Source organism: Eumetopias jubatus, unplaced genomic scaffold (assembly GCF_037043125.1).
Source record: "Eumetopias jubatus isolate StellerSeaLion01/CBP00866 unplaced genomic scaffold, mEumJub1_p1.0 scaffold_14, whole genome shotgun sequence".
Lineage (NCBI taxonomy): Eukaryota > Metazoa > Chordata > Mammalia > Carnivora > Otariidae > Eumetopias > Eumetopias jubatus.
The window spans coordinates 101,827,115-101,853,882 of NW_028274820.1; the positions used below are offsets into that span (position 1 = coordinate 101,827,115).

Sequence of the window (26,768 nt, forward strand, 5' to 3'; positions counted from 1 at the left end):
TAATTCATCACATTAAGAGAATAAAGGAGGAGAATCACACAACTTGAACCCAACTGTGAAGGGTCAGCAGGAGTTTGCTAGGCAGACAAGGTTAAGGAAGGAACATTCCAGACAGGAATCAGAAGGTCTGAAGCATGGGGTGGGGTGGAAAAATAAACAACACACTTCTAAGTAACTCATAGAAATTAGAAAATACTTTGAAATGAATGATAATGTAACTAGAACATACGCAAAGTTTTCATGTTACAGCTAAAATCACATTTAGATAGAAATTTAAATCCTTAAATTCACATATTAGAAAAAGAAGAAAGGCTGAGAAATCAATAATCCAAATTACCATTTCAAGAAATTAGAAAAAGAACAATAAATGAACCCCCCCAAATGTAGAAGGAATGAAATCATAAAGAACAGAAAACAAATGTTCATAGATAGGATCAGCAAAGCCAAAATTTGTCAGTGAATAAACTAACAAAATTGATAAGCCATTAGCAAGAGTGATCAAGAGAAAATACATATGGATAATATGAAGGCTGACAAATGAGGGGCCCCCGCCTGGCTCAGTCAATAGATCTCAGAGTCAGGCTCAAGCTGCACATTGGGGGTGGAGCCTACTTAAAAAAAAAAAAAAAGGAATGACATATGAGAGAAACTGACGGAGCCACCCAGGCATCTTCCTTGGACAGTTTTATTTTCAGATATTCCCTTTTATCCACAGGAATCTGTTAAATTGTCCCAGATTTTTCTTGAGCTAGGGTCCAAATTACATTTCCCAGACTATCTCTTAGCACCAATAAGTGACAGAAAAATCCTCTGTGATACTAAAAACGCTGGAGGTTTTGTTCAGCTGACTAGCCTTCAGGTCCTGGAGACACCAAAGAGATATAAGAGGAATATTATGAACAACTCGATACCAAGACATCTGAAAAATTAGATGTAATTTTCAAGGAAATGTCAAATTCCCTGAAAAACATAATTTATTAAAACTGACCAAGAAGAAATAGAAAATTGAATAGTTTCACATCTATTAAATAGACTCTTGAACTAGAAACCTTCCCAGAAGGAAAGCTTGAGCCTCAGATGGCTTCACTGGCGAATTCTCCCAAATGTAAGGAAGAACTAATACTAAACACATATACAGCTTCCAGAGAATTAGAAAAATTGGGGTTACTTCCGACATGTTTTACGAGGCCAATGTAACATTGGTATTTAAACCTGACGAGATAAGAATGGACTAGTATGGGAAAATCTTTCTTATGAACTAGATGCATCTGAGACTGTCTAAATGGAGAAAACATCATGACCAATCAGATTTATTCCAGGAATAAATCAGGATTGATTTAACACTGATCAATATAATTCATCACATTACTAGAATAAAGGAGGAGAATCACACAATCATTTTCGTAGATGCAGAAACAGCATTTGAAAAACTCAGCATCTCTTCATGATTTAGAAACACTTAGCATATTATTCATGGGGACTGTACTTTCTTCTGGCCACTGTAACAGATAACCTCAGACTTCGGGGCTTAAAACAACCCACATTTATTATTTTATGCTTCCGTAGGCCGGAAGTACAAAATCAGTTTCACTTCGCTGACATGAAGGTGTTGGCAGGGCGCCCGGAGGGAGAATCCATTCCTTGCCCCTTTTAGCTTCTGGTGGCTGCCCAGCATTCCTCGGTTTGTGGCCACATCCCTCCAGTCTTGGCCTCCATGTCATATTGCCTTCTCCTCTTTTGTCCGCGCAAATCTTCTTCCACCTCTCTCTTGTAAGTACACTTGCGATTGCATTTAGGGCCACCCGGATTGTCCAGGATAATCTCCCAGTTTGATATACTTAACTTAATCACCTCTGCCGAGACCCTTTTTTCCATATAAGGTAACATTTACATGTTTCCAGGATTAGGGCTTGATATCTTTGGGCGCCATTATTCAGCCCTCTGTGGAAGGCAATGTTATTAACCTGATAAAGGGGTTAGAAGGCTTTCATAGTAAGCACCATATTTATTTTTTTTTAAGATTTTATTTATGTGACAGAGAGAGAGAGAGACAGTGAGAGAGGAAACACAAGCAGAGGGAGTGGGAGAGGGAGAAGCAGGCTTCCTGTGGAGGTGGGAGCCCGATGCGGGGCTGGATCCTAGGGTCCTGGAATCACGACCCGGAGCCAAAGGCACACGCTTAACGACCGAGTCACCTAGGCATCCCGTAAACATCACATTTAATGAGACACTGGAAGGTTTTCCTTTGAGACTGGGAAAGAGGAAAAGACATCCAGAGTTACCACTTCTATTTAAGTATGTTTCCAAGGCCCTGGCTGGTGCAGTCAGGAGAAAAAAAAAAAAAGGAATAAAAAGCACAAATAATAAGAAAGGAAGAAATAAGATTGCCATTAATCACAGATGATAGTATTATGTGTGCAGAAAATCCAAAAGAATATACAGATGAGGGCGCCTGGGTGGCTCAGTCAGTTAAGCGTCTGCCTTCAGCTGAGGTCATGAACCTAGGGTCCTGGGATGGAGTCCTGCATCAGGCTCCTTGCTCAGCGGGGAGCCTGCTTCTCCCTCTGCCTGCCGCTCCCCCTGCTTGTGCTCACTCTCTCTCTCTGACAAATAAATAAATTAAATTAAAAAAAATATACAGATGAACTATTGGTATTAAGTGGATTTGCCAGGTTGCTAGATACAAGATGTCAATACAAAAATCAATTCTATTTTTCTACATGACAGAAATTTAAAAGGTAGAAAAATTGTGAACAGTTCTATTTCGAATAACATACAAAAAACCGACTACTGAGGAATAAAAATCATCAAAGATGTATAATATCTCTCTACAGAAACCTATAAACCATCCCTGAGAAAAATTAAAGATCTAAAAAGTAGTGGGATGTACTAAGTTAGTAGAATGAAGGGCTAGTATAGCAACAACAACAGTTCTCCTCCCATCTTTATAGATTTGAATAATCTCAACCAAAATCATATAATTTTTTGTGGATATTTACACGCTGATTCCAAAAATTTTATGGGCATGCAAAAGGCCAGGAACAGCAATACACTCATGAAGGGGGACGAAGTTGGGTGAATTGCACCACCAGATAGACTGTGTATAGTAATCAGACGGGGTGGTAATGATGGGCGAGTAAGGATGTAGGCCAATGGAGCAAAAGAGAAAGTCCGGAAACAGATCTACACATATATGGGGACTCGATTTATGACAAACTTGGTGCACAGAGTAGTGAGGGAAAGAATGGTTTTTCCAGTGTGCGAGGCTGGGTTAGTTGGATAAAACGTGTGGGAAAAGGTCTAGACTCTCACCCCACATACCAAAATCAATTCCTGGTAGACCGTAGCTCCGAATGTAAAAAATAAAACAATATGTTTCTGGAAGAAACCTTTAAAGAATATCTTTGTGATTTGGTGAAAATGTAACGATTTACTAATGAGAATGCTGAAAGCACTAAACATAAAGGGGAATCCTGATAAATCAGACCATTGTAGTTAAGGGTTCAGTTCATCAAAGGACAGCTTTAAGAGAGCGGAAGGTCAAAGAGAAGATATTTGCAATGCATATAATTAACAAAGGACTTATATCCAAATATAAAAGTAATGCCTACCAATCAGTGAGAAAAAAGACAGACAACGCCAGAGGAAAATGGGAGCGGAGCAGGCATTTCACAGAAAACATTGTCCAAATGGCCAATAAATTGGTACATACAAACACCCTGGAAAATTGTATGTCATTAACTATGAAACAGAATGGTTGCATACCTATGATCCAGCAATTGTGCTCCTAGCAGAAGTGCATATATAAGTTCATCAAAGACGGGCACAAGAATTTTCACAGCTGCTTATTCATAACAGCCCCAACCTGGCAACAACCTAAATCTTCTTCAACAGTAGCTTAGATAAATAATGAATATTCGTGTAGCAGAATACTATACAGCTATGGAAGGAAACAAACCCTTCTTACATACAATAGTGCGGCTGGATATTGCAAACAATACGGGGAGACAGATATGTAAAATCCAAAAATAGGACACAGATGGGGTCAGAAGTTAGAATAGCCGTTACTTTGGAGAGAGGATGTTAACAACTGGCAGGAGGCACAGGCATGGGTTTTGGTTGCTGGTAATGTTTCTTCTTTTTGTTTATAAAGGAAATTCTGAACACAATCTAACTTTTTATTCCAAAAAATATCAAATCTAGAGAAAAGTTATAAAAATGGTACAATGAAAATTTTTATACTCTACTGGGGTCACAAGTTGCTAACATTTTGCTACATTTGCGCATGCGCTCTCTCTCTCTCTCTCTGTGTGTGTGTGTGTGTGTGTGTGTGTGTGTGTGTGTGTGTGTGTAAGGTTTCTCCTGACTCATTAGAAAGTTTGTTGAGGACATCCTGGCACTCTTCAGTATTCCAACATGGATTTTCTAAGAACAAAGGCATTCTACATAACCACAACACATGCAGGAGGCTTATCAATGATATGATTCAGTCATTTATTATGCAATCCGTATTCTATATTTCTCAGTTCTCCCAATAATGTCATTGTTAGTCATCTTTTATTTCCCACATAGGGTCCAGTCAAGGCTCGTGCATTGTATGTGGTGGTCACGTGTTTTTAGATTGCTTTATCCAGAATACTTCTCCCGTCTTCTATTTTCTTTCATGAAATTGACAGCTTTGAAGACTCCGCGCTGGGTGACTGGCAGAAATGTCCCTGCGGTCAACATATGCATGACAGTATGCTGGATCTCACCAAGAGTATGTGAAGTCCATAAATAGGCCCCAAAATGTGTTAACAGGATAGTGGTTTACTTTTGGAGAGAAGGATTTGTCTGATTGTTTCCTCATTATTTGAAGTTCAATATTTTGGCAAAATGACTACATAGGTGATACTATGTCCTGTTCAGGTTTTATGTTTATGTTTATGTGTTATATATGTGTGTGTTATATATGTTTATCTTATGTCCGTGAATGACAGCAAGAGGCAGTGATGTCACTTGGCTCCGCTACTGATGAGATTGAATTTGGTTATTTAGTTAAAATGATGTTTGACAGATTTTTCTTTTTTTTTAAAGATTTTATTTATTTATTTGAGAGAGAGAGAATGAGAGATAGAGAGCACGAGAGGGAAGAGGGTCAGAGGGAGAAGCAGACTCCCCGCCGAGCAGGGAGCCCGATGTGGGACTCGATCCAGGGACTCCAGGATCATGACCTGAGCCAAAGGCAGTCGCCCAACCAACTGAGCCACCCAGGCGCCCTTGACAGATTTTTCTATATCTTGTTCCCTAACCATCCTCACCTTGCAAATTTAGCATCCATTAATGATTCTTACCAAAATCAGTTATTACACTGATGGTTATAAAATGGTGATTTGATATTTCTATTAGTCCTTTTACATTTATTAGTTGACTTTTTTGGAAAGAACAGCTTTCCTTTCTCCACCTAAAATTTAAAAAAAAGTATTAACATGGATTCATGGATTCTTTAATTTAATGAGCTATCACACATTCCTATCTTAATTTGTTTGGATGCTCAAGTTGTCCCAAACTGAGCTGTCACCAGGCCTTCTCAAGCGAGCCCTGCATTCTGTTGACTTGTACTCACCAGTGTTGGAGTCCTCTCTCGCTTTCTGGTATGCGATGTTGCGTTGTTCACCTTTAAGGTTTCCTGCCCGGACCTGGAATCATCCATTTCTCCAAGAGTTAGTTCCTGGTTCCTTTTAATGGTATTTAGTAACTTCAATTCGAGCATTAGGAGTGCTCATTGCCACTGCATCGTTGTTTCTAGCCCTTTTCAGAGGGCAAGGTCAGGAAATGTGTGTGTGCACGTGTGTGCACATCCATGTGTATATTCACCCTGCTGCTGACAATTCCAGCCCCTCTCCAGGGGGAGTTCCAGTTCCTTGCCTTCCTCCAGTCCACATCAATATCCCTTGCCCCCCATAGTTAGAGCCCTGCTTCCCCCAAGTATCAATATATTTTCTCCTGTGCTCAAAAATAGATTTTGTAAGTCATACCAAAGCAACTTACCAAGGGAAGTTCAATGTCTCATTGTAGTTCAATCTCTTTTTTTTCCTTAGAATATATAGGACTGAGAATGTTTTCTTTTTTGTGGTCATGTTATCAAATGATATACCATTAGGGTTTTGGGTTTTGTTTATATTTATTTTTAGACTTATCTCCTTATACTTATTGCAGGTTTTTTTTTTTTTTGAAACGTAAAACATTAAAATGATTCCAAAGTCAAGGCCATATGAAAATGTATACTCAGGGAAGAGCCACTCCCCTGTTCCGGCCCTCCACATCTCATTTCCCATCCACCTCTGAATAATGTTCTATTTCTCGATCTGGATGTAGGGTTACACAGGTGCATTTCTTTTTTTGGTAATTCATAAAGATGAACACTTACAATCTGTGCATTTGTGTATGTTTCCCACACGAATGAAAAAGTTTACAGCCAGTGCGAGACTCGATCGCAGGACCCTGAGACCACGACCTGAGCCAAAGGCAGAAGCTCAACCAACTGAGCCACCCAGGCGCCCCTCACAGGTGCTGACACCTGTGCCTGTGTGTACCAGTCCGGAACCACCGCAACTTTCCACGACTTTCCGAGCGTCGTGGCTCCCGCTTCACTTCTGCCTCCCAGATGTCACTCAAGTTCTTCTGTCGTTCAACTCTCACTGGCACCTACACTAGGGAATGGTTCTGGGGAAGTAGTTCTAGCTATACCAAACACATGCCAAGGTGCTCGATATTACTAGTCATTAGAGAAATGCAAACTGAAACCACAATGAGATTAAAACCACCGAATACAGTGGCACACCTAATAGAATCGCTAAAATTAAAAAAGACGGACCGTACCAAGTGTTGGCAAGGATGGGGAACCACCGCTAGAGGGAACACAGATGTTCTTGGTCAGAATGTAAAATGTCACCACCATTTGGATCCAGTCATTCCACCCGGAGGTATTTATCCAAGAGAAATGAAAGTATATGTCCGAAGATTTACCCATGAATGTTGATAAGAAGCTTTATTTGTGATAGCCAGATACTGGAAATAGCACAAAAGACCAGAACAGGTGAGTGGTGAGTGTTAATAGAGCCTATGGTCGACTACTACCTGGCAAGGGAAAGGAATGAACTATTGATACACACGACAACCGGGACAAATCTCAAAACAGCCATGCCGAGTGAAAGAAACCAGGCGAAAAAGTACATAAAGTGTAATTCCATTTTTATATCGTACTAGAAAATGCCAAGTAAGCTAGCGGAACATCAGAGCGTGCTTTGTTCCTCTTGCTCCTGCCAGGGTGGCCCCGGCATTGATCCTCTCTATACCGGAGGCATGGGTTCTGGTTGCCGGCTTTCTTTGGCCATTCCTGAACCAGCCTGACGGGCAGCGCTCCCCCGGGAGACGCCCCCGGAGCTCCTGAGGCACCAGCGCCCGGTCCTGGCCAGCCGGAGCCCCCACTCTCCAGAGCCCCGCCTCCAGGCTTCCCCATTCTGATAACTGCAAGCGCCTCCCTTTTTTCCTCTCAGCTCCTGGGCTTAGAAGCTTGCATTGCCCTGCCCTTCCTTCTCTTTCCTTGCACGTCCTAAGGACGGCTGAACCAGTTCCCCACGTTACATTCTCTCCGTTGAGATGCCCAGTGTCGTTTCTGCTTTCTGACTGTACCTTCACGGGCAAATCTCTCCTGATATGTGCCTCACCTTTTCACTTTCTTTCTGGAAGCTTTTTAAGCACAGAGAAGGTCTTCATTTTAGCGAACTAGAATGCATCACCCACCCTTTATTCATGGTCTTTATGTGTGTGTCTTAAGGAAGACGTTCTTCTCCTACGCCAAGTTCCTTAAAGGTTTTTCTCTTATATTTTCTTCTGAAGTTTAAGAGATTTGTCTTTTATATTTAAGTCTTTGCTCCACCTGGGATTTATTTTGCGTCGGGATGTCCAGTTGTCCTGGCATCCGTATTGGAAAGCGCATCCTTTCCCCCCTGCCCTGCCTGCCACCCCTCCTCTCCCATATAGCAAGTTTCTCTCTGAGGAATGGCTCCATTTCTGGAATCTTCATCCTGCTTTATTGGTCTTGTCTGTCTATCCTCGTGCCAATACTACACTGCCTTGCCGCTTTATAATATAATCCATATCGGATAGGGCTAGTTTCCTTGTCTAGCTCCTTTTCATTAGGAAAATCCTAGCTGTCTCCAGCCCTTTCTCTTCGCGCACAACCTTTAGCACTAGAGTGTCAAGCGCTATGAAAATCACAATTGGGAATCTGATTAGCATTGCATTAAATGTACAGATGAATTTGGGGAACATTAACATCTTTACCAAATTATTGTTTTGTCCTATCCAAACACATAGCATATTTCTTCGTTCACTTAGGTCTCCTTTAATGTTTTCCAAAAAAATTTTAAAATAGTCTAAACAAAGGTTTTGGGGGCGCCTGGGTGGCTCAGTCGGTTGGGCGTCTGCCTTTGGCTAAGGTCATGGTCTCGGGGTCCTGGTCTGCTTCTTTCTGTCCCTCTCCCTTGCTAGTGCGCTGTCTCAGATGAATACATAAAATATTCTTTTAAAAAGGTTTTTTTACAGCTTATATTTATTCCTAGGGATCCTGCATTTTTGTTACTATTTTAAATGACATTTTTTCAAATATTTTATTTCCAATTCTTCATTACTGATGTATAGAAGTAGATTTGATTTTGATAACTTTATGTTTTATCTTGTTTATTAAACTTGATAATTCAAATAATTTGTAGGTTATTTTCTATGGAGATAATCCTAGTATCCATGAATAATGGGTGTTTTGTTTCTTCCATTCCATTCCCCTCCCCTTTTTTTGCCCTAATTCACCGTCCCTGGTTTTAGGTACAATCCTTGCCTTGTTTCCAGCTCTCGAGAGAAGGTTTCCAACATTGCCCCACTGAGTATCATGATTCGTGGAGGTGGGTTTTTGTTGTTGTTGTTGTTGTTGATGCCCTCCTAATGGGTTTCCTTTTTTTTTTTTTTGGTTTGTTTTTAACAAGAGGAATTTTAGTTTGGGTATTTCTCCGATTTCTTCCCTGCCTCTTCCCTTCTCAGTAAGAGAGGAGAATATTGCTAAGAGAGCCAGGAGACCAGCAAGGGAGAGCTGAAGGGCATCGCGGGGCCGTGAACTGGCTTATCTCTGGCAACAGAGAGGAGCGCCCCAATTCGGGGGAACGGGGGTGCCGAATTTTGAAGGAACATACACCAAAACACTAGCGGTGTTCATTTGGCTGATGGCACCTCAGATAATCTGTATTTACTCCACCCTTAGACGCCGTTGTGAAGTTTGCTATCTGTACCGCCGTCCAACAAATTTATCACCTGTTAACTTTTATGCTTAACGTCGTGGCGGGTACTGTAGAAAGATGTGGAGACATTGCTTTTTAGTTTTTCAACAAGAAGGACTTACTACCTGTGGAATAAACCCTGAAAGACACTGAACTAGATTGGAGGAATGATGGGGAGACACTCCCCTTCCCCGGGCTTTCCTTTGCAAGTCTCTGTGCACCGTGAGTGTTGGTTTACCTGACACACACATGCCAGGCACTCTCACGGCCTCTGGGTGGGTGTCTTTTCTCTTACGCTTTTGAGATCAATGGACTTTTGATCTTGGTCGTGTGTTGGCCAGGGGCCAGCCAGGTTCACTTGCTAAGGCTGCAGGGCTGTGTCTCAGGGCAGGGGTCCGTCTAGCAGAGGCATCTCTGGTCCTGGTTCTCAGGCACAGTCTCTGCTGCTCCAGCTGGGCTGACCTTCTGGTCGGAGGCTCCTTGGGACAGTTGGGGCAGCTTCCTGGGCCCCAGGATGAGGGTTGCGACCTCTCCGGCTAAATACTTCCAGTAATTTGTCTGGGTTCAGTCAGGATGCTGCCAAAATCCAGGAGGTCGCTGTGGCGAGAGGGCAGAGCAGAGGGGAGATGCGCAACAAAGCCCCGGATCCATCCAGCGGTGTGGGGGATGAAGGTGGGAAGGGAGGGTGCAGAAGGCAAGTTGCAAGGAGGTGCAGCTTGTTGAGGAGAGCAAGGAAGGCAGAAGTGGTCCAGCTCTTAGCAATGAGTTTTTTCGAGCAGTGTCTTCAAAGCGGTGCTAAGAAAAACGAGGCTGCAAGACTGTGAGCGAAGAAGTTTCTGGGAGCCAGAGTTAGGTCGGGGGATCTAAGTGGAGGGACAGGGCCAAAAGGTGCCGATTTCCTGAAGGGAAACTTTCCACATTTCCAGACTTTCTAAAAATGAATAGAAATTTCAGTGCACAGGGGAGCTGGGTGTTGCAGAACGGGTGAAAAGGTATTTCTTAGACCCATAGCAAAGCAGGGGGTATAGCTCAGGGGTAGAGCATTTGACTGCAGATCAAGAGGTCCCCGGTTCAAATCCGGGTGCCCCCTGACCCAAGTTTAGTTTTAATACCTACACCAAATGGCACCTTCAGGCTGTCGATTGATGTTTGGCAGACTGGGACAATGGAAAGTCCCAGAATCAGGAATGTGGTTCAAGCCGTGACCGTGGTGTGTTGTTAAGGCGATATATGGACCCAAGGTGTGTCTGAGCAGGAGGATTGCCAACGAACGTGGTTAAACATCCATTTCCCAGGCCCCCAATCCAGAGAGTCTGGTTTACTGGTCTGAGCTGGGGCCTGAAGAGCTTTATTTCTCAATAAAACCCTTCCTTCTTTTCATCCACCCACATCACAGAAACACTAGATGGTTTTCCTGGGCCGCCACATTTAGCAACTGCTGTTCGGGAGCATTCTAAATGCCTTTCTAGGGTAACATCAGGGGCTTTAGATGTCTTGGTCATGCACTGGGCGGGAGGAGAAACTGCAGGGCTGCCAGGTGGAAGGAGGTTGGGGCCAGAGAAGGAGAAGGTGAGCAGGAATGGATCCAGTGTTTGGCGGAGCTGGTCTCGTGGGCTGACTAAAAATAAAGAGAGGTGTTGATGGGGCGACACAGGTGTTTAGGAGCCAGCTAGAGCAAGGAGGGACACAGAGGAGGCAGGGGGTCTACCTGCAGATCAAGTGGTCTCTCATTCAAACCACATGCCTTGTACCCCCTTCTAGGTTTTTATTTACGAAGGACTGCCTTGTCGCCGCTGGGTCCTGCAGAGCTGAGTCTCCCTGCAAGGAGAGAAGGGAGCCCAGACGGTGTAGATTTTTTGCTAGAAAGCCTCTCCAGCTTCTTGTGGCTGCAGGTGAACTTCTCCAGGACTGACCGAGGCCCCCTGCTAACACTTACCCTTAGAGCCTCGCAGATGTGACCCTTCCTGAGAGTTGTCCCACCTCTACCACACAGGGCCACCTCCGTGGCGGGGAGAATGGACCTTTGCCTCCTCTCACATGCACTTCATCCCTACTGAGCTCAGGGCTGTGCCCACAGCAGACCCCTAGGGCTCCGGTCGCTCTGCCCTGAGCTGCCTTGGCAGGGAGTGTACAGAGCAGAGGGTCTAAAGGGAGGGTGGCGAGAGGGCCCTTCAGGAAGCACGCTGACTGCCAGGACCTGGCTTCTACATATGAGGGGCTGCGAGCCACTTCACTCATGAGGCCCTGTGCCACCCTGGGGCTACTTCTCTGTCCCCTGCGTTCACACAGGGACCCCAGTCACCTGCCTTGAACAGGGACCCCGGGAATGCACTGTGGGATGTCTGCTTTCCATCTGAGCAGCAGAGACAGGCAGGGCCCACGGGAGTGAGGATGCTGCAACATGTTTTTCAGGAAGATGAACAAGGTAACCTGGTCAGGGAGTTCTTTAATGCTGGCTGGTAGAATTTCGGAGTCAGACTGGAAAGACAGTGGTTTCAGTGGTGTTCTAATTAGCGCCCAGTTATACTCTGTGCCAGCATCTAGATGGTGGACCAGTTGTCCCTCGAGGGTGTTCACATTTCAGGTCAATATGCCCACATCATGATCATATGGCAAGGGGTGCTTCTCGCCCAGTCATTCCTGCAAGCTGTATCAGTCTTCAGTGTGTCAATTTACTGCTCTGTTTTATTCCACTTGAAATTCTTATCCAGGACATCAGGAAACCTCTTACTCTGTTTGAGCTCTCCATAGACCCAAAGGCAACAACTAAAAGCAAAAATCTAAAGCCAGTCCTGCATAATCCCTGGCAGACTGCCCGCCACAAACAAAGGAATCATAATAGTCAATAATAATATCATTGTAGATACAATCTGCTTACTCACATAAAATATTAGCCTAAGAAACAAATACCATTATGTTGTAAGGGGTAAGGCAGTTTCTTTGCATGTTTTGAAGAGTGGAAGGAAGCTGGTGCCTCTTCCAGGAAGCCTCCTTGGTTCTTGCCGAGATGCAGGCAGGGGCAATCAGGGCAGGAGAAAGAGCATAAGCAAAGGTGGGACATAAAGTGCCCCCAGAGGTGTCCCAAGTGCCTGGGGACAAAGAGCAGAGGGAGTAGGCTGGAGCTCCAAGGGAAGCAGGGGCCAGGGGTTGAAGGGCTTTATATTCAGGACTCAGAATTTGGTTTTAGTTCACTGAAACCCTCCATCCTTTTTCAGCCCTCCAGACTTTTCTTTTCTCCCTCTGCTCTCTGCATCAGTTTTCATCTCTCACTGAGATCGGGTCACTCTGCTCTGGTGGGAAAGACACTGCATTGCACCCCAGACCATTCTGCCCTTTCTCCTCCAGAGGAGCACCAGGTGGTACTATTTAATCAACATTATTTCCTGAGGCCCAATGCATAAACGTGTCTTTTCAAGGTAAGCCAGGAGTCTCTGAGAAGCTGCATGCATCAGGACTTTACAGTGAGAGATGGTTTGGGATGAGGGCCCGTGAGTGGGGCAGGAGGGAGCGGAGGGAGTTTGCCATGAGGAGCTCATCCTTCTGAGGCCGAAGTGGGCTTTGTCAAGGTTCCAGCCAGTATAGTTTTTATTTGTAGACTTCACAGATTCAGGACCTAGCAGGTGCAAAGTAATGAAAAGTTCAGAACCGTCTATGTGGATGTTAAGCCAGACTACAAGAGGGGCACTCGGAATTGAAGCAGACTTCTTGGTCCACACTCTTCCCCTAGAAGCTGAGACTCAGGGTCTTGTTGTTCTGTTGCTATTCCTTTGTTCTCAGTGTGCCTCCCAGCTCACCAGCAGGCCTGTTCCATTGCTAGGCAGCCTCCTTGCCCTCCCTCCTCCCCGCCCCCCCCCACCCCAGGCCTCAGCCTGGCCTTCAGCAGGCCCTCCTCATCCCTGACATCCCCATCAGCCAGGAGGGAGTGGGGATGGAGAAGCTAGAATTGCTTCTTTGGAGTTCATTTTGGCTCTTCTGGTAGCTAGGGAGTGATTAAAGTTTGTGGAAAACCTTAGATATTCAAAGAAAACTAAGCAGTTGAAACATGAGGTTATTACTAACTTCAGGAAAAACCAAAAGTTTTACCAGAATTCTTAGTTCCACTTAGCACCATGAACACTATTAACTAATAACAATGAAAATATTAAACATAAAAACATAGAAAATTATCTAACCAAAAGTCGAGATATAGTTATAATAGAAAACTGAGAAGGGAAGGAGGCACATAAATTATGATCTTCATCAGAAAAGTACGACAGTTGATGTCTAAACTTGATTAAGTTTGATATTACATATCATGAGATATTTATATTATTTGAAATCATGGCAGCAAATAGACTAAAAGAAACAGACAAAACAGTAGAGGGTGGTTGCCTCTGGGTGGCAGGAGGGAGATACAAAGGATTGAGTTTTTTCCGATAATCTTTAAAAACAATATTTGACTTTTAAAAATAATTGCACAAGATACTTCAGTAAAAAACACAAAATATAATATTAAAAACATCCGTGTTCTGTGGGTGGAGGTGTAACTCAGGGTAGAGCTTTTCACTGTAGCTCAAGAGTTCCCTGGCTGGAATCCAGAAGCTATGTGTAGCTTCCTCATGTCTCCATGATGGTTCTAGGACCATGCCTTGATCCAGGTCGGGGACTGGAAATTTCACTAACCTCCCCAGCTGCCCCTACTACCACCCCCCAGGTTTGATGAATAGACGCACACACTGGAGAGACATCTTCAGATGTAAGCACTGCATGCGTCTCCGAAGAGGTTAGGTAGGATCTCTTCAAGTTGCTGTTTTGTGGTGTAGAATAAGAGAAACACAGACAAATAAATCTTAAAAGCCCTCCCAGTAGTTAAAGTCAATGCTCCTTCTGGTTGCTGCAGTCACCACAGACTGAAGAACGGGGCGGGGGGAGGGGGCGGAGATGCAGGCACGTAGTGGGGTAAGGCCGGGGGCTCTGGGGAGGACCTCTCTGGGGTGAGTTTGTGGAGGAATAAATTGCTGGTTTTATCAGCTCTCTAGAGACAAATAGAAACTCCCAATGTGCAATAGGAGTTCTGGGTGTGACTATGAAGGTGAAAAGTGTTTATTAGACATCCCTAGGAAGCAGGGGGGTATAGCTCAGGGGTAGAGCATTTGACTGCAGATCAAGAGGTCCCCGGTTCAAATCCGGGTGCCCCCTACTCTATTGGTTTTCCTATTCACAGCTGTTGCCCATATTCCAATTTCCCTTCATCCATGCTAATTATGATCCTTCCTGAAATCGAAAGCCACTGGTCAGCCCTTGCACAACGGCAATCTGGGTGGATTGCCCCTTGCATGTTTGCCTCTACTAACGCTCTGGGTATCCCTCCTTCTCTTGGCACCTAGCCTTTTCCCTTTCTGCATATATCTAATTTCTTCCACTCTATTGGGTCTTCAAAGAGAAGGCAGGGACGCATGCTGGGAATTCTGCTGGGTTTTTCCAGGGCAGACCAGAGTAGATACAACAGACTTCCCAGGATCAGACAGTAAACGGTAACCTTAAATCATCACCCTCACCCTTCCTTCCCAGCAAAAACAGTTTGGCACAGTGGAGTCGTGGTGAGACCTACGGAGACAAATCGTAGCATCTAGGTTCTCTCCATGTGGGATATACATTTCCCTCTGGGGATCTGGTTTTTCCCACACCAGAGCTCACCCACGTACTTGCTTCAACCTTCTGGGGTCTAAAGCCTGGCTTAGCTACTCTGACAAGGGAGACAGACAGTGTTGCTCCCCCAACTATTGGAGCTCTGCAACACTGTCTGAATTAGAGTCCATTTCTGTCTTCACTGAAGGGAGAAATGCGAAGGGCTGGGAGCCCCGATGGGGTGGGTAGTTTGGGAGACAGTAGGCCAGGTCCTGGGCTAAATCGAAAAGGCAATGGGAAATGGACTGCGGGTTCTTCAGGCGGCTTCTCTCCTCTCTTCCCCACCAATGACCCACCAGGGACTGAGGCCTGGGAAGCCGCAGGGCTGAGGGAGGATGTCTCACCATGAACCAGGTCTGGCAATTTCCAGAAAGTCAGTCCTGGAAGGAGGCCATGACTTCCTTTTGCAGAGCTGAGTGTTACCAAACAGTTGAAAGGTATTAATTATGTAGCACCTACAGTCTGGCGGTATAGCTCAGGGGTAGAGCATTTGACTGTAGATCAAGAGGTCCCTGGTTCAAATCCAGGTGCCCCCTTACTTATGTCCAAGTTTGGATGGTCCTTCCCCCTGCCTCCCAGTCCCCCTTCCATCCTAGGCTCCCAGTTAAAAAGAAAGGTGCCAGGAGGTTGTGCACAGATTGTCCAGTTATATTCATTGACTCACTGAACACCAACTATCGGCCAGTGCCAAGCCCTTCTCCATGCCTCGGAGTTGTGAAGGTAAGTTGTTCCTTGTATACATCTTGCAGCAGTAGGAAGACCTCAAGTTCCTGTGGGAAGTCTGGTTGATTCTAAGGGTCACTGGGTGAGGTAGGGAGTGTCACCCCAGGTAAGTTGCTCAGTCTCCTTTGTGCCTCAGATTTTGCATTTATAAAATGGGGGATAATAATAGTACCACCTCATAGGGTGTGTGTATGTGTGTGAGAGAGAATTTAAAGCATTTAGGACAACACCTAGTACACAGATGTCAGTTGTTATTATTAGCTGCAAATCTGCCCTCAGGTAAATGAACAGATGGCGGTTGTGAGTCCTTTCATTATTGAACTATTTTGGAGAGTGTCTGCTAAGGGCAATGATTTTGGTCTTAGTGGATGTTGAGTTATTCTTTCCAGTGGATATGAAACTCTAGGACCAATGTCCTCTGGAGAAATTCATAAAACCGGGCCACCAGGGGCAGGGGGTGCTTGTCTCTGTTCCCTGTGGCAGAGATGTTATGATAGGTATAAGTTGATTCCTGACTAGGAGGGAGTCCATGGGGCTTCTTATACTACTTGAATTTCTTTCCAGTCTAAAGAATTGTTCCTATAAGCCCAATTTATGTAGTAAACCCCCTGAATCTCTGTTGTGCTCATAGCATTTGAACCAACAGCCCATTTCTGTCTGTGGACTCCAGGGCGAGTGAAAGATAGAGACCACCCTCTACAGCTTCCTATAAACGTTAAGGGAACGGAGGCATGTGGTTACACCTGACCTTGCCTGCTCCCCTCGAATCAAAGTGGTCAGGGAGGCCTGGGTCTGCAGTTTTGATGGGGAAAGGGTAATCTTCTGGTGACTGGTGAAAACCAAGGAAGCAAATCAGAACCTGGCCTTGGTGACAGGTTGGCCAGCTCTTGGGCTAAAGCAAAAAGGCAATGGGTTGGGTTCTTCAGGCGGCTTCTCTCCTCTTTTGCTTGCTAATGACCCCACCAGGGACTGAGGCCTGGCAAGCTGCAGGGTTGAGGGAGGATGTCTTACCATGAACCAGGTCTGGCAACTTCTAGAAAGACAGTCCTGGAAAGGGGCCATGACTTCATTTTGCAGAGCTGAGTGTTACCAAACAGATGAAAGGTATTAATTATGTAGCATCTATGGCCTGGGGGTATAGCTCAGGGGTAGAGCATTTGACTGCAGATCAAGAGGTCCCTGGTTCAAATCCAGGTGCCCCCTTACTTTATGTGGCAAGGCTTTGCATTGCCACTGGATTGCAATGGGCTATGGCATCCTGCATTCCTTCAGGGTTCCTGCAGGGGTAGGTTCCTATCACTTAGGACTCTTAGGGCCTGGTGTGTTTGGGGAGAGACCAGGTGAGGGAGGTCCTTGGCTTCACACAGCTGTGGTACAAGACTCATGCTCTCTCCTCTGAGCCTCACGCATACCCAGTCAACCTGTAACACACTTCCAATGATGCTCTTTTTCTCTTTTTGCTGCTCTTTCTCCTGTTTCCAAGGCCAAAGACTCAGCTACCTCCTGCGGGACCTTCTGAGTCTATTAGCCTGTGGGAATAATTGTGGGCTGATGTCTCAAACAGATCGTCTGCCTACCTGGGAGAGCCGTGGAATTGGGAGAAAAGTCGCCTGGTGTTGAAGAGGCCATGGGCTGCTGAGTCAGACAAGGACTCAGAGCTGGAAGCTTGCCTTGGTCCAGAAGGTTCCTGATCTCCGCTGCTCACCCACTTACCGAGGGAGAGGGATCTTGACGTTTAACAAGAGTTCAATGAATAGAATGGAGAGAATGGAGAGTGAGTAGTGGGCACGGAGATGTGATCCGGAGACCTCTCAGTGCCCTGTCTAGTGTACGAGGTCTAAGCTATTAGATGTCCTGTCACCCCACAGAGGAATGAGTGTATCTTCCCAGCAAGTACCTTTTCTGTGTTGAAGCCACACCGTGATTTTGCCCTCCTGAATAAGCAGGGTTGACCTGTAGGCAGCAGGCAGCCTGCCCACTGAAAATGCATCTGTCTTTCTGCTGCATACTCTCCCTTACCCCTGGGTCCCCCTGGGCCACCTCTGAGCCCTCTGCCCGCAGCCCTGCTGCCTCCCCCCGCCATCTCTCTCTCTCCCTTGGCAGGACCAAACCCCAGAGAGCAATCAGCCCTCTCAGTTAAATTCCTCAAATGCTTCTTGTGCTGAGCAAGAGGCCAGGCCTGGGGGTCCAGAGGTGAGCCAAATCTAGTCAGACATTTTCCTTCCTCACTCTTTTCAGAGGCTCTCCTTCTTTTGGGGAAGAGTGATTTGCAACACAAAATATATTAGCTAGAAAGGAGCCTGGCGCCTCTGGGCTGACTCGGCGAGGGCTCTACGGAGATGGTGGGGTCAGCTGGGTCTGGACGGTGAATGTCAGGCAGTGTGTGGGTAGTACACGCACAAAGAAACAAAGGCGCCATGTATTTGGAGTGTTTTCTGGATCGAAAAGTCATGCACGGGTGCGTGTTTCTATGTACCTGTGTGTGCAGAGTGGGTGCACATGTGTGTGCAACCATGCGTGCAGGGGTGTGTGTGTACCTGGAGGAGACTGGAAGTGTGTGTGTGGGCACGACGGCTGTGCAGGGGACAGGGGGGAGGGCACGTGACTGTGACCTAATGTCAGATGCAGACTTTCAACAAAGGAAAGTTTGTTTGTAAGGGACGTTTCGGAATTCAGACTTTGTTCTGTGGGTCACAGGGAGTCCTTCGGACTGCAAAGAAGCAGGACTTCTTTGCCAGTCCCTTTATTTAGGGGACATCACCTAGGAGACATTACAGAGAATGCTTACATGACCAAGTTTGCCAAAAGACCCTTCCTTAACTGGTATTATTTTTTTTTTCGAGCACCTACTATGTGCTAGTACCACGCCGGGCAGTTTATCTGAAGTGAACCGTATTTGTCACAAGAAACTCATCCCTGTTTAAGACGAGGAAACTGAAGCTAACAGAGTTAAAGAACTCACCCAGTGACGCAGAGTAAGGAAGCAGAAGCAGGGGAGAAAAGGAATTCCAGAGAGACTTTCAGGATAAAATATACAGGACTTGGTGGCTGATGAGAGGTACAGCATGAGCAATCGTGTGAGAAGGTAGAGTCAGATGCGTGGATTACTTTTGTCCAGAGAGAAATACAGAGTAGCTATAGGGAAGGTGGGAAGCCTAATCTAATTTAGGCTAGAGTTCGGAGCCGGCTTTTGGTTAGGGGAAGGAATAAGATGGAGAAAGAATTGAGTCAGCTCAGTTGTGGGGACCAGAGTAGAGATGGAGTGGTTTACTTGGAAGGGAGGAGAGGCATGTTTTCTTTGAGAAGAATGGGAAAGAAGAGAGGGGAAGAGAGGGGTCTCTGAGGTGTGGCGGGAAACCAAGCAGCTGCAGTCTGGCTGCTTCTGCACGAGCTTTTGTGCTGGAGAAGACAGAAGTGGGGGAAGGAAGTATGTCCTCGATGAGCCTGTGATGGAAGCGAAGGAGTCAGAGGGTCTGCTGTGGGGAGGGGTGTAGCTTTATCGGAGCTGTGGTCGAGTTCTGCACCTCTGTGAGTCCGCCTTTTGTGGACAGTGAGAAAATTGCTGTCCCCTAGAGACACTTGTCCCCACCCAGGTCAGCACAGGAAAAGTGCTAATGATTTTATTCTCTAGCTCCTTCTTTTTTATTCTAGGCAAATGCCAATCCAAGGAGTCTAGGTCACTCTCAATAGCAGACAAGGTTGCCGGTTCCCTTGCCTACACTCTGGTTAAAAGATCTGTTAGCCCCACACTAACCATCTTTTGTGTGATCCTACCAGCAAGAGAAATCTGTTAGCTCCCTGGACTCTTGTGGATTTTTACCAGTTCCATTCCACGGTGCAGGGATCTCATCTGTCAACTCCCGCTGTCTCTTCCTATAGTTGCCAAAAGAAGACAGTAAAGGAGGCAAAAGAACCTAGAACTTGAAGGACGAAGAAGATAGATGGCTTAAACCAAAGTATTATCAGTATTGACATTAAATATAAATGTATAAAATACCACAGTAAAAAGACAAAGAATGTAACTGGATAAAAACAACAACCACTATAGGATGGTCACAAGAGATAGGTAGAAAACATAAGGATATAAATATATTGAAAATAAAAGGACAGAAAGAGATGTAACTATGACAACCATATGTCTTGTAGCTATATTAATACGGGACAAAATCGTTTCTGAGGCAAAAATCATTACCAGGGATGAAGATGGTCATTTTGTACTGATAAAGTGTTCAATTAACCAGTTAGGTACCACAATTCTAAATTTGATTGCACCTAAAAATAAAGCCTCAAAACGTATGAAGCAGAAATTAACAGATTAAAAAGGGAAAATGGACAACCCTCCAATCGTGCGAGAGATCTTTAAAACCCTCTTTTGTGAATTGATAGGACAAGCAGAGATAATATCAGAAAGATATAAAAGACTTGAACAACATGATTAACAAATAGGACCTAATTAACACATAAAGAACCTTACACTCAGCAGTTAGAGAACTTGCATTTTTCCCCCCATTCACTCATGGAACATTCACACAAATTGACCATATTCTGAGTGTAAAGCAAGTCTTAACAAATTCCAAAGTATTTCAAGCACAACAAGTATGTATCCTGACCAAATTAAATTAAAATTCAAGTAACAATAAATAACAAGAAAACCTAACAAATAATTAGACAATCCCACCTTCTTAGAAATTAAAAACTGTACTTCTTAAATAATCCAGGGGCCAAAAGGGAAATTGCAATTGAGTTAGAAGTTAGAAAATATTTGAACTACATGATGATGAAAATACCAGATATTGAAACTTGTCAGTTGCAACCATAGCAGTGTGCAGAGGGCAATTCTTGCATCCACAGCATTATGAAGAGACAAGGTGAAAATTAACTAGCTCTGCATCTATCCCAAAAAAGATATAAAAGGGACAGTAAAGCGGTGCCTGAGTGGCTCAGTCGGTTGAGCGACTGACTCCTGATTTCGGCTCAGGTCATGATCTTGGGGTTGTGAGATCGAGCCCCGTGTTGAACTCACGTGCTAGGTGGGCATGGAGTCTGCTTGGGATTCTCTCCTGGTCTCCCTCTGCACCCGCCCCACCCGCTCTAAAAAATAAAAAATTTTAAAAAATGAAAGGGACAATAAAGCCAAAGGAAAAATAAAGAGGAAAGTAATGAAGATGAATTAATGAAAGCATAAACTGATTAAATAGAAAACAAATGCATAAGAGATAGGACCAATGAAGCAAAAGTTGTTCTTTGAAACAAATAATAAGGGTGCCTGGGTGGCTCAGTTGGTTAAGCAACTGCCTTCAGCTCATGTCATGATCCTGGAGTCCCGGGATCGAGTCCCTCATTGGGCTCCCTGCTCAGCAGGGAGTCTGCTTCTCCCTCTGACCCTCTTCCCTCTTGTGCTCTCTATCTCTCATTCTCTCTCTCTGTCAAATAAATAAATAAAATCTTTGAAAAAAAAGAAAAAAATAATAAAAAATGTTAATCCAGACAAGACTGACAAAGGAAAAAGAGAAAACACTAATAACCAATAAAAGAGATATTTGAAAGGATACCTAACTACAATTCCAAAGACATTAAAAAGATCATAGGATTATATTATGAGTGACTTTGTGCCAATAAAATACAATATTCAGATGGCATGGAAAATTTTCTAGGACAATACAACTTACAGAGTGAGTGAGTTTAGCAGGACTGAGCTGGGTCAGTGGAAAAATCCACGATTTTAGCTGATAAAGGTGCCAGTATACCAACTTCCTACTCAATGAATGGCAAAGCTCTTCACTCTCCTGTCTCCCAACAAGGTCATTTCCTTCACCAAAACTTCTACTCTTACATGGTCCCTCCAAACTTCCTTGTAAATACATGATACACATATATACATATCACCGATGAAGGGTTCATATCCAAAACACAAAAGGAACCTGGGCAAAGCAATAAAAAGGATACAGACAACCCAATAGAAAGATGAACAAGAGATTTGAACAGGCCCTTCACAAAAGAAGACACTCAAATGACCAATCCGGATATGAGAAGATGCTCAAACATCATTAGTCTTTGGGGAGATGCAATTGGAGCCACAGGGAGATACCACTAGATTCTCACCAGGATGGTTAAAATGGAGACCGATGGTACTGAGCATTACGAGGATATGGAGCAGTAGTAACTCTCCTATGCTGTCGGTGGTAGTACAATTTGATATAACCACTTCAGAAACCTGTCTGGCCTTATCAGTTGAGTTGAAAATGCGAACGCTCTCTTAATCAGCAAGTCTATTCCAAGCTATATACTTTAGAGTGCACATGTACATATAAGAAGGTTCATACCGGCATTTCTCTTAATAGCTTCCAACTGGAAACAGCCCGAACGTCCACCAGCAGCAGCATAGATAAATAAACCATGGTACAGTCATACAATGGAATGCTAAACAGGAATCAGAAAGAACACATTACTGTCACAGTGGCTAAACAGGCATGAGTCTGAGAACCCTGAGGTTGGGTGAAAGAAGCAAACTCAAAAGAATAAATCCAAGAACAGGCAAAACTAATCCATGGCGACAGAATGGTGGTTATCTTTGGGGAGAGGGGGCAGTTGGGAAGGGCTGCAAGGGAACCCTATGAGGTGCCAGAAATTTTCTGTGTCTTGATTTGGGTGGTGGTTTTGGGTGTGTGTATATGTCAACATTCATTGCGTTGTACATTTAAGATTTGTGTGCTTTGTGTAAATAACACTTCAATAAGAAATAAAAACAAGTTAATTACATCTTTCATTTCGAGAATGTTTTGATTAGTTTTTCGAATATATGTGACCATTTCTGAATCTTTTGCTCCTCAGTTTAGATTTCATTTCTCTCTTTTAAGATACTCTTTGATTCATTCAAATAATGTCATAGGTGGAGTCTTTGCAGGTCCAGTTCCCATGTTTCCTATTCCGTCGACTCTCACGAATGTTAGCTAGTTTCCTCGTGCGTTTTTAAATTTGCTCAGTCACAAACAGTGACATAGAGCTTCCTATGTGCCAGTCCTGGTTCAAGTGTTTTATGCGGATTAACTCATTTAATCTACCCACCAGTGCATCAAGTATATGTTATTATCATTTTACAGCGTATGCAGCGAGGCACAGAGAGGGGAAGTAACCAGCCAGAGGTCCCACAGCTGGGGCAGGACTTGGATCCAGGCTCTCTGCCTTCAGAGTCTATGCTGTGGGTCTCCATGCTATGCTGCTTCTCGAACACTTAGATTTATTAAAACCCGACCCGTGGGAGTTCTAGGAAGCTTGTTTCCTGGTGCATTCCTTCAGAGAGGATTTTCATTTGACCAGGAGCCTAGGGCACCATCCACCCGAGTCCAACAAGAATTAAAATAACTCCCTGTAGCTTTTCAGACCAGATGAAGAGTGCTCACTCAGGGCCCACGCCAAGTCAGCCTGCCAGGGGCTGTGGATGCTCGGGGTTGCTTTTCTCTTTCTTGTCTTCAACTCACTTGCTCCTTAAGAGCTTAGCCCTTGCTAAGTGCTGTCTTTAGGCAAACTTGTCTTGTTTCAGATTGCCCACCACGTGTGGGGCCTGAGACTCTGTCCCTGGGACGGCCCCCTCACCCTTTTACTGCTCCCACCTTCCTACGGGCTGTAGGCCAGGAGGACACAGGGTGTGAGGCTTTTGAGGAAGGAGCCTGTTGCTTGTTATGCAGCATGCTGGTGAGTTTTCCCTGAAGCAGGCCCGGCGGTCCCCGAGAGAGCGCCTTCCGAAGGGGTTACTCATCACTTTACAGGTGGTCTGGGTGTGGCTACACAGATGAAGAATATTAATTAAGTCACACCATAGCAGGAGGGGGTATAGCTCAGGGGTAGAGCATTTGACTGCAGATCAAGAGGTCCCCAGTTCAAATCTGGGTGCCCCCTCTTTATCCCTAACTTAAATTGATGCTGCATTTTTTTTTTAAAACTTCCTCTTCCTTATTAGACGTCAATGTGAAGTTGTTTTCCCCCACCAAAACCATCAAATGGTGAAGCTTAATACCATAGTTGCTCGGTCTGCCCAGCACCTTGTGTTCTAGATCTTCTCAGATTCATCTCTAAGTGGGCATCCTCGGTGACCCGATGTTAACAGTATCAGGGACAGTCACTGTCTCTGCCTTGTGTCCTCAATACTCTCCCTTCTCAATTCAGGCATTCTGTGAATGGGGTAGAAGGGGTCTTCTCTTTCCAAGCCAAAGGGCTGGGATCTGTGGCTCAGAGGGTAGGCCCCTCTCCACATGTTCAAGTGCACATTGAGGAACTATTAAAGACAATCGTATATCTTATTCAAGCTTTACAAGTAAACTTCTGCATAAGGAACCCGTGAATTATATCACCCATCTCAAAACTAAAGTGTGTAATGACTTTCTGTGGTTTGGAGAAGGAGCAGCGGAGCATGTTGGTAGACAGTCTCAGAATCCGTTGTGAGTTCCGAGATACGGCATGGAATTCACAAGGGCAAGCCATGATTTCTGTTATGCCTCACACCCATCATCTTTTATGACCTTTCTCCCATTTCCCCACCCTCCAGGCTTCGATCAACAACAGAAATCTACACTTTTGATGGGCTAAAAACAGGTTCTCATAATAAATTCTTTGACAGCAAGGAGGCCTCAACCCCCTTACACCGGACGGCGGGAAAGGGCAGCATAGAAACAGCGTGGTCAGACTTCGTCTACCTCGGTCAGCTGACCCAGAGCTCTCCGTCCGACACCCCGGGTTGCAAAGGTTCTCTATCCTGCGTTCTGTTATCAGCATACAACATGAGTGCCTGAAAAAACAAGACTTCTTTTATCCTCAGGGATGTGCTTTGGAGTTTCCCTTTCATTGAAGCTGACTCCTTTTTGTTAGCGAGAGACTCAAATTTCTGACTCAGTGCTTCTTTTTCCAGTTTCGTAAACACTTGGAACTTTGGCCGAGAGCCGGGTGGCTTGTTCCTTTCCTGTGCCTCCCCTCCCACGACACCTTCTGATGTTGAAAGTGACTTCTGGGGGCAGCCTCCGTCCGTGTGACCTCTCCCCCGCGGGACCCTCCGGATTTGTGCAGGAGCTGTCTCTGTTTCTTGCCCTTCCTGAGGGCTCCCTAGTGGCCCCCGCCCCCTGATTTAACCATCTCCCTCTTACGGGAGAGAGCCTGCGTATTTGAGGCTGTGTGTACGCGATTTTCATCACCGAGCCGGGGCCTGTCCCTTCCTCGATTGTCTTGCTCTTGAGTGTGGATACGAAAACCTTTCTCTACCTTTGGAAATGTCACCCTTTGACTTTATTGTGAGTCTCCACTGACCTGGGAGGCGAGCTTTCCTCTCATGATTTTCAGAGTCCTACATGGTCTGTGGGCCCGTCGGGTGCGCCCTCCCTATACCCTTGGCCCCAGAGCCTGGAGTCCGGGAGGCCTCTGGGGAGGCTGAGAGGTCGGGGCGGAGAAGCCAGATGTGGCAGCGGCGGTGTGTGGCTGAGGGGCCGGGCGGTGCTGGGGTCCCCGGGGGGGGCAGTGGGCTGGCCCTTTGTCCTCACACCAACCGAGGACACCGTGCATCCTGGCTGGGTGGACAGTGGACGCCCGGTGTGTGAAACCATGACGACAGCGCTGGAGGGGAGGTGGGGGGGGGCAGAAAACCAGCAGAAAGGACAAATGCCTGCCACCACCACGGGGCAGGGGTAGTGGGGGAAGGACGGATCGGGAGGGGCTTGGGGCCGGCGGGGTCTAGGGAGGAGCAGGAATCAGGAGGCATGCAGCTGCGGAAGGCAGGAAAGGAAAGAATATTCGTAGTGCTTTCTCTCAGTTGTTTTTTAACCACGCAGTACCTGCAAGGCTGGAGTGTGTAGACGTTTGGGTTATTACGTGTGTGAATTGGAAAATGAAAGAATCCCCCACCCCCTCGTTGGCAGTAGCTGTCTGGTTTATTTTCTCCCATAGTAGATGATATACATATTTTATAGATGTGTTATATATAGTATATAACATGTAAACAAATATACAAATTTATATTTAAATTTATATTTTTAGGGGCGCCTGGGTGGCGCAGTTGGTTGGGTGTCCGACTTGGTTTCGGCTCAGGTCTCGATCTCTGGGTGGGGGGAATCAAGCCCTGGGTCAGGCTCCGGGCTCAGCGTGGAGTCGGCTTGAGATTCCCCCTTCCTCTCCCTGTGCCCCTCCCCACCTCTCTCTCTCTCTCTCAAAAAATTGTTTTATATATATAAAAATTTATTATGTGTTTATACGTAAATATTTGTATGTGTATATAATCTTTTTTAAAAAGATTTTATTTATTTATTGGAGAGAGAGAGAGACAGAGACAGAGTATGAACAGGGGGGAGGGGCAGAGGGAGAGGGAGCGGCAGACTCCCCGCTGAGCGGGGAGCCCTACAAGGGGCTCCATCCCAGCACCCCGAGGTCATGACCTGAGCCAAAGGCAGACGCTTAACCGACTGAGCCACCCAGGCGCCCCTTATTATATAATAATATATATACCTGGTCTCTTTTTAAAAGTCCAAATGAGTTCATATCATGCACATGCCATGCAATTTGCTTTTTGCCCTTAATGATATTAAGAGTCTTCTCATTGTCATACTCCGGACCTATGTCATCTTTTTCTGTTGCATCATACCCCATCCTCTGACTGCTTTGTAACCTGTTCCCTGTCAGTGGAGAGTTAGGTGGTTTCCAATTTATTGCTAACAAAAAAGGTAAAAGCTGCAACGAGTCTCCACCTACAGCGTCTTTGTGCACTCACATGAGTATTTCTGAGGGATAAATTCCCAGGAGTGGAACTCTCCTAGAGTATAATTTTTCCTAAGTAACTTTTTTTTTTTTTTACAAAGGCCACAAACTCAACATGGAAAACTTGAAAGATAAATAAAAGCACAGAAAAAAGCTGAGATCATCAACAATTTTGTTCAGACACACGGTTTTGTAACCTGCCTTTTCCCTTGACAAATTATCATGGATATTCTTTTTTTTTTAAAGATTTTATTTATTTGAGAGTGGGAGAGAGTGCGAGCACGAGCGGGGGGAGGGGCAGAGGGAGAGGGAGACCCCCCCCTGAGCAGGGAGCCT

The 26,768-nt window shown here is 45.2% G+C and overlaps 5 non-coding genes across 5 annotated transcripts; all 5 read left to right on the plus strand.

Moving 5' to 3' along the window:
- Positions 1-10,329: 10,329 nt before the first annotated feature.
- Positions 10,330-10,401, plus strand: TRNAC-GCA (transfer RNA cysteine (anticodon GCA)). The gene has a single exon. It is a non-coding gene; the product is annotated as a tRNA-Cys (tRNA).
- Positions 10,402-14,417: 4,016 nt separating this feature from the next.
- Positions 14,418-14,489, plus strand: TRNAC-GCA (transfer RNA cysteine (anticodon GCA)). The gene has a single exon. It is a non-coding gene; the product is annotated as a tRNA-Cys (tRNA).
- A 953-nt stretch (positions 14,490-15,442) lies between these two features.
- On the plus strand, positions 15,443-15,514 carry TRNAY-GUA (transfer RNA tyrosine (anticodon GUA)). The gene has a single exon. It is a non-coding gene; the product is annotated as a tRNA-Tyr (tRNA).
- Positions 15,515-16,832: 1,318 nt separating this feature from the next.
- Positions 16,833-16,904, plus strand: TRNAC-GCA (transfer RNA cysteine (anticodon GCA)). The gene has a single exon. It is a non-coding gene; the product is annotated as a tRNA-Cys (tRNA).
- Positions 16,905-23,525: 6,621 nt separating this feature from the next.
- On the plus strand, positions 23,526-23,597 carry TRNAC-GCA (transfer RNA cysteine (anticodon GCA)). The gene has a single exon. It is a non-coding gene; the product is annotated as a tRNA-Cys (tRNA).
- Positions 23,598-26,768: the final 3,171 nt, after the last annotated feature.